This window comes from Peromyscus maniculatus, chromosome 12 (genome assembly GCF_049852395.1).
Source record: "Peromyscus maniculatus bairdii isolate BWxNUB_F1_BW_parent chromosome 12, HU_Pman_BW_mat_3.1, whole genome shotgun sequence".
NCBI lineage: Eukaryota > Metazoa > Chordata > Mammalia > Rodentia > Cricetidae > Peromyscus > Peromyscus maniculatus.
The window spans coordinates 23,221,346-23,228,862 of NC_134863.1; the positions used below are offsets into that span (position 1 = coordinate 23,221,346).

The following is a 7,517-nucleotide window of genomic DNA, read 5'->3' on the forward strand; positions in this document are numbered from 1 at the left end:
TAAAGAGGAAAGATCATATCTGATGCTCCCCCAAAAGGCCGAACAACTATTCTTCAATGTCTTCTGACGTCAAAGAAATGTATTAGACTCCAGATCCTAATTCCACTGCTCCTTTCTCCCCCAAGAATACAAGTTTACCCTTCAAAAAGGGTAAACAGATGTGAGGACAATTTGAAGGAGAATGATACAGTCAATGAGACACACACTCTCGTTCAACTCATCCTCTGAGACTGTGGCAATCACTGGTTCATCCTCTAGAAAAGTTGGTTAGTTTGTGAAAAAATCCGTAAATCAACACACAGCTATCCCCCAAGTTGGAACCCCATCAGCTAGCCCACTGAGTCCCTGCATTAACTTTTCAGAATGTGATGTGAAGTGTCTTCTAATGAATACTAGCCACCGCACTGGTTCCTTCCATCAACTAACACACTAAGAAACACACACTGTAACCACCACAAAGATGACAAGCCTAGAAAATACAAAAGTTGTATCAATGAAAATTCTATAAAAAGCTTATGGGCGGTTTAATCCTGTGCCTTTAATGCCAGCACTCGGGAGGCAGAGGCAGACAGATCTCTGTGAGTTCCACCAGGCCAGCCTGGTCTACAGAGTGAGATCCAGGACAGGCACCAAAACTACATGGAGAAACCCTGTCTCGAAACCTCACCCCCCCACCGACCCCCCCCACACACACACACAAAAAAAAAAAAAACATAAAAATATCTTCCACTTTACTCTTAAGAAAAAGGTCATGGTTGGGACTATGCTCAAAGAGAGTGTTAACCCACATGTGTCGAAGGTCCAGGTTTGATCAACACTGGCAAAGAAAAAGTAGCACATTCTCCTTCAGGAGATAAGTTACTTTCTTTACAGCTGGCCATCTCTCCAGCCAAAAGATACTTTGTTTTGAACGTATCACTCTGTAGCCCAGACCTACCTCAAATATACAATCTCCTCCCTCTGCCACCTGACTGAAAAGGGCATTTTCAAACTTGGCTGATGGAATTCCAAACTGACATAATCATTATGGAAGAGAATTTGGTAAGATTTCATAAAAACCACAAAAGTATTTATCCTCCAATCTGACACGCTTACTTTAAGCAATCTGAACAGAAGACGCGGCTGTAACGATGACAAGGCTATCTATTGCAATACTGATTACAATAGCAAACACTTAATGCCCACAAGCAAGAGCATGGCTGAATAAACTAGGTTATCGACATGAATGAAGCTTCACTGGAGTGAGGATTCTTTCAGCAACCAGCATGCAGTGCTTTAGAGATCCATCCTTAGGTGACAAAGGTGAATTCAGGTGAGTTCTAAAGGGGTAAGAGGAGGAAATGAGAAGGGAAGGGCTCTTTCTCTGTACGTCGTGTTCCCTGGTCTGGCTTTAGGACAAACCTGCTGCTCCGCATCTCCAATGAACCTAGCTCGCTTGCTTCTCCCCTGCAGCACTGGACTAGGGCCTCATGAATGCCCCGCAGGCGCTCCACCACTGAGCTGTATCTCTTAGCCCCTGGATTTCAAATGACTAATACAACCACACCACAAAAGGAGAAAATGAACAGACCTTAGAAAACAACATTCTGACTACATCAAGAGCTAAAGACAGAGAGTGCTTACAGAAACTGCACAAAGCCCAGCAAATGTGTTTTTCCACTGAAGTAGGAGTCAATTCTGATATTATCAGTATTCAAAGTGGAGCAAATAAGTAAAAGATGCTGTGGATAGTTAAAGCTAGACTTTCCACACTAGAGAAACAATGACTTGTGACATGATGAGAGACAAACTGGAGGTACCACTATGGACCCAGCTAGATACAGATACACACACAGACCTGTCAGTGAAGCAGCGCACTCCCAGCAGAAAGTGAACACCCTGACAACCAGACCTTGGTTTCTAAATATACTCATCTACGGCAAGAAATGGCAGCGTGGTGACTCAAGCCTGAAATCCCAGCACTCTGGAGGCTGAGACAGGAATATAAGGAAATCAAGTCATCACTGGTAACACAGACCATTGGAAAGCCAGCCTGAACTGTAGTCTCCAAAAAAAAAAAAAAAAAAAGATTTCAGAACTGAGCAGAGAAAGCAGAATATGAACCTGAAATGTCACTGTGGTGCCAGAACATACACATAAATAATCTGAGTGACAGAGACAGACAGACAGGATTTCACTATGTAGCCTTGGCTGGCCTAAAACTTGCTATGTAGACCATGCTGACCTCGAACTCTTAGAGATTAGCTTGCTTCTGCCTCTGGAGTGCTGGGATTAAAGACATGTATTACTATGTCCTGTATAATTTTAAAGAGTAGCAAAACTGGTAGAAGGGACATCTTCCTTATACATAATTTCAAATTAAAAAAATACAGAATAAGCCAGGCATGGTGGTACAGGCCTTTAATCCCAGCACTGAGGATGGGGATGGAGAGATTAGAGGCTGGTGGACCTCTGAGTTCAAGGCCAGGCTGGTCTACAAAGTGAGTTCCAAGACAGCTAAGACTGTTACACAGAGAAACATTGTCTCAAAAAACAAACACAAAAACAGAATGAATAAAAGAAATAGAAAAAATAAGATCTGCCATCTCTGTAAGAAGTAACTGACTAGCCTCGAGTGGTGGCCCCAGCCTTTAGTCCCATCACTAGGGAGGCAGAGGCAGGTGGATCGCTGTGAGTTTGAGACCAGTCTGGTCTACAGAGTGAGTTCCAGGATAGGCTCCAAAAGCTACACAGAGAAACCCTGTCTCGAAAAACCAAAATAAATAAAATAAAATAAGTAACTGACTCAGCCAGGTGTAACTACACTCCTATAATCCAAGTACTCAGGAAGCTAAGGTGGACAGATCACAGGATTAGCTAAATCTCCAGATTCTATCTCAGTTAAAAAAGAAAGGAAGGGAGGGAGGGAGGAAGGAAGGAAGGAAGGAAGGAAGGAAAGAAGGAAGGAAGGAAGAAAGGAAGGAGGCTAGGAGATGGATGCCTCAGTGGGAAAAATGGTTGCTACACAAACATGAAGACCTGATATTGGGTCCCCAGGATCCACATAAAAGCTGAGAACAGCAACACATAATCCCAGAACTGGGTAGTAACAGAAGATGGATCCCTAGGGCTTGATGGTCAGCCAGTCAGCCAAATGGGTGAGTCCCACATTTAGTGAGAGGTCCTGTCTCGATACATAGCGTGTAGAAGTGATTCAGGAAGATATCCTAACTTTCACATCATGCATCCCCACACATGCACCCCACCCCACTTGACTAGAAACTAGAAAACAGTGAAGAAATGTCTTCCAAGTTCTGAGGGAAAATTATTCAACATGAGAATTTTAGGCCCATCTAAGAACTAATGACTGAAAACAGAAAAAGGTTTTCAGACAGGTGATTTATCAAAGTATATACCTCCCATATACCTTTTTCAAAGAGCCACAAGATAAGAAGTACCATGACAAAATGAGGGAGTAAATCAAGAAGACATGGGAACTAGGGGCTGGGGAACCGGGCTCAGTGCTCACCTAGCACGTGCAATGCCCTGGGGTCACTCAAAAGTAATAATAACAACAGCAGTAATAATAACAATAATAAAATTAAAGGAGAGGGAGAACGGCAAAGAAAACAAGGACAAAGGTGGGAAGGCAGGGGAGCCAGCTCAGGGGTTAAGAACACTTGTTCTGTTCCCAGCACTCACACAGTGCCTCGCAAACACGCATAACACCAGGTCCAGGGGACCCAACACCCTCTTCGGCTCCCCACAGGCACCAGACAAGCATGTGGTGCACACAGATGCAGGTAACACATGCATGTACAATTTTTAATATAAAAGATGGTGAGGTGGCAGAAATGAGAGCAAAAGAGAGAAGATGTACAAACTGGGCTAGTAATCCCAACAGTAGGGAGGCTGAGACAGGGGGACCACTGCAAGTTCAAGGCCAGCATAATCCACACAGCAAACTGCCTCCCAGCCTGAGCTACACACGAAATGTTTTAGGAGCAGAGTATCGGCAATCTGAGATATAGGTGCAAAGCCCTCCTAAATGGGACAAAATTTCAATCAATCATCTCCCGGGCCTTTTCTAAAGAAATGTGACAGAAACTTACGAGTTATCCTTGCAATACCAGTGTTTTATCAATAAGCACAAGGCATCTGAGTGACTAGGTTTCTTGGATGCTGCACACTCAAAGCACAGATTGCAGTTAAGTTCCAAACACACAAGATTCTGGTATCTCTCCTGGCACCCTTCTCGATACTAAGCTTATTCTGGACAAAAGGCAAAAGCATAATTAGGAATGTACCATGTGTCCTGAATATTCTTTAACGGCGTTTTAACCAGGGCCCCCCAAAATTTCATTCAATTATTCCAACTAATTTGTATAGGTATAAGAACATGCCTATGTTCAGGTGGTGAATTAAAAACAATACCAAATGGCAGGCGAACGCTTCAATTCAGCTTCTCCAGACTCTTAAGTACGAACTCCCATGACCTTTCTGCATCCCACTTGAATGGCCCCACAGTGGAATCGGAGTTAATACTGCCCAGCACAGACAGAATAAAAAAGTAGCGTCACACCAACCTAAAGCCCAAGAGTATCATGCTTAAGCACGGTAGGAAGGAACCAAAGCAAGGAGCAAGCGGAGCTGTCGGATCAACTCAACCCCCCTCGACTTCCGATTCGGCAGGAGCTGGGGAGCCTGACAGCGGATCTTCAGGCAAAGCTTCCCCTGGCTTGGGAAGGAGCGGCCCGAGGAGTGGGTTTTCTGGCTGGCTGGCCCTCGGGGCTCGTGCTGCGGAGGCAGGAGGAGGGCCGCGGTCCCCGGAGACCAGCGCCCACTCGGCGGCCTGCGGCGCGGCCGTGGGGAAGCGTGCGGGCCTCGGGCGGCGCTGAGCTGGCGCGGGGAAGGGCTGGTCAGCAGCGCTGCGGACGCCCGGGCTGCCCCGCTCCGGCTTACCTACGTTCTCTGCTCCCGGCACCGAACCCGCGGCCTGCACGAGCGCCGCAGCGGCCGGGACCGCTGCCTCGCCCACGCCCACACCGGGGGAAGCCCGGCCAGAGACCGGACTCCGGCCTGCTCACGGCCGGCGGGGCTGCCGAGCTTCCTCCCAGCCGCTGCGCGAGCCGGGCGCCCGCTTTGCGCGTCACCTCCTCCTCCTCCTCCTTCCGTGCCCTTCCGCCAGAAGCTCCGCCTACGCCCAGGGCGAGGGGCGTGGCTTCGAGGCGCCTGCTCCTAGAAGCTGGGTGAGCTGCTCGCTGGATCGGCACGGGAAAATGGGGAGGCACTGCAATCTAGAGTTAGCCCAGGCGCCCCAAGGCAGGTTCCCGACTTCCGGGTCGTCAGCTCCCTTCAAGCTTTTGCCGTCAGAAAGGCTAAAACAAGCCGGGCGGTGGTGGCGCACGCCTTCAATCCCAGCACCCAGGAGGCAGAGGCAGGCAGATCTCAGTGAGTTCGAGGCCAGCCTGGTCTGCAAAGCGAGTTCCAGGACAGCCAGAACTATTTCATAGAGAAACCCTGTCTCGAAAAAACAGAAGAAAAAAAAAAAAGAAAGAAAGAAAGCTGAAATAGACCACAGCCGATGTATTATCCACTGAGCCCTCACACTCGTGCTCTGGATTGGTCCCGGCTGCCCCATTCTACTTTCCCGTGTTGATCTTACCCCTTAGTAATGTAACTTTAACATTTCCCCAGGAGGGCAGGGCCTCCAGCTTCATGGTAATTGGCCTACCAGAACTCAGGAAGTCTACAATAAAACTTCTCTTTCTGATAGGGTGCTTCGGCATTCACCCATCACTCAAAAGACTGTTTCTTTAAAGACAGTCTCACTATGCAGCACTGACTAGCCTGGGACTTGGATCCTCCTGCCTCAGCCTCCTAAGTGCTGGGATTAATTACCGGTGTGCACCACTACATTCAACTCAATGAAATGGTTGCGGAAATCTTTCTAGAACAAGCAGTCCAATACTAATGAGAGAGGAAGAGAGGGAGGTATCCCGGGAAACCTAAGCCAGGACTGCTCCAGACAGGTTCAATCTCAGGTCCAGTTTGTATATACTCTAAAACCACAAGGTGGAAAGCAAGCAAGGTTTTGTGTAAGAGTACCTGGCAGTTAGGTAGTTTAGAGCAACAACAAACCATTGTTTCAGCAGGTCGTTCTGTTTCCCTTAGGAGTAAAGTCATGCTCGGCAAATTAGCACTACAAATAGTAAATCACTAGTTAGCCAACAAATACATATCTAATAATTGGTCTTTTTACCTTATTCTATTTCAAAACTATTTTTCATTTTTAAGTCCAGCGTGGTCTCACATAACTGTAATCCCATAGTCAAAGGGCTGAGGTAGGAGGATTGTCATGAAATTGAGGGCTAGCCTGGTCTACCAAGTGAGACTGATGATAATTTCAATTGTGAACTTGATGGGATTAATAAACAGGTAGCCGGGTGGCGGCGGTGGTGCACACCTTTAATCCCAGCACTTGGGAGGCAGAGGCAGGCGGATTTCTGTGAGTTCGAGGCCAGCCTGGTCTACAGAGCGAGATCCAGGACAGGCACCAAAACAACACAGAGGAAAAAAACAAAAATAAACAGCTAGGAAGGAGTGTTGTCATATGCTTTTAATCCCAACACTCAAGAGGAAGAGACAGATGGATCTCTTGAGTTCCTGGCCAGTCTAGTCTACATAGTGAGTTCCAGGCCAGCCTGGAAAATATTTTCAAAAGAATCATAGAAAATTTCCCAGAGTTAAGAAACACGATGCCAATCCAGATACGGGAGGTATTTACTACCCCAAACAGACAAGATCAGAATAGAACTTCCCTTCAAAATACTACAATTAAAACATCAAATATACAGAACAAAGAAAATGTATGGAAGTGGCAAGAGAAAACATCAATTCATGACAAACTCAAGAAGAACTTGGAATGACCTATTTCAAGTTCTGAAAACTAGAAACTGGGGCTGGGGAGTTTGCTCAGTGGTTAATACCACATGTTGCTGTTGCAGAGGACCCAGGTTCAATTTCTAGCACCCACATGAAGGCTCACAACCATCTGCAACTCCAGTTCCAGGAGACCTGGTGCCCTCTTCTGACCTCAGTTACCAGGTACTCCTGCGATGCACACACATACATGCAGACAAAATACTCATACACATAAAATAATGAGATAACTAAATCTAAAAAAAATTTAATAAGGAAACTAACGACTGCTAACCTAGAATACTAAAACCAGCAAAACTGTCATAACTGAAGAAAAATAACTTTTCACCATAAGAGTAGACTAAAGGGAGGTATAGCACTATACCAGTTCTACAGAAGATACTTGAGTGGATCCTTAGGACTGAAGGAAAAAAATAACAAATCCATCCATGAGGCCACAGGAAAGAATAGCCCATATCAGAAGAACAGTTAAGGAAGAAGGGGAGAGCAAAAACCCCAAACTCGATCAGCTCAACAAAATGGCAGGAATCAATCACTGGCCTCTGCTGGGTGTGGTGGCACACGCTTTTAATCCCAGCACTCAGGAGGCAGAGCCA

General features: G+C 46.3%; 1 protein-coding gene across 2 annotated transcripts in view; it reads right to left on the minus strand.

Annotated features, from left to right (window-relative positions):
* The window catches only part of Senp5 (SUMO specific peptidase 5), a 38,409-nt gene extending 33,242 nt beyond the window's left edge, over nt 1-5,167 (minus strand). Inside the window, exon 1 of one of the 2 annotated variants that reach the window (XM_006974500.4) lies at nt 4,942-5,167. The gene's annotated coding sequence lies outside the window, so the exon portion shown is untranslated. Of the gene's footprint in view, nt 1-4,565 lie in introns of both variants that reach the window. The other variant, XM_042259168.2, reaches the window with a different exon arrangement.
* Between the last annotated feature and the right edge of the window lie 2,350 nt (nt 5,168-7,517).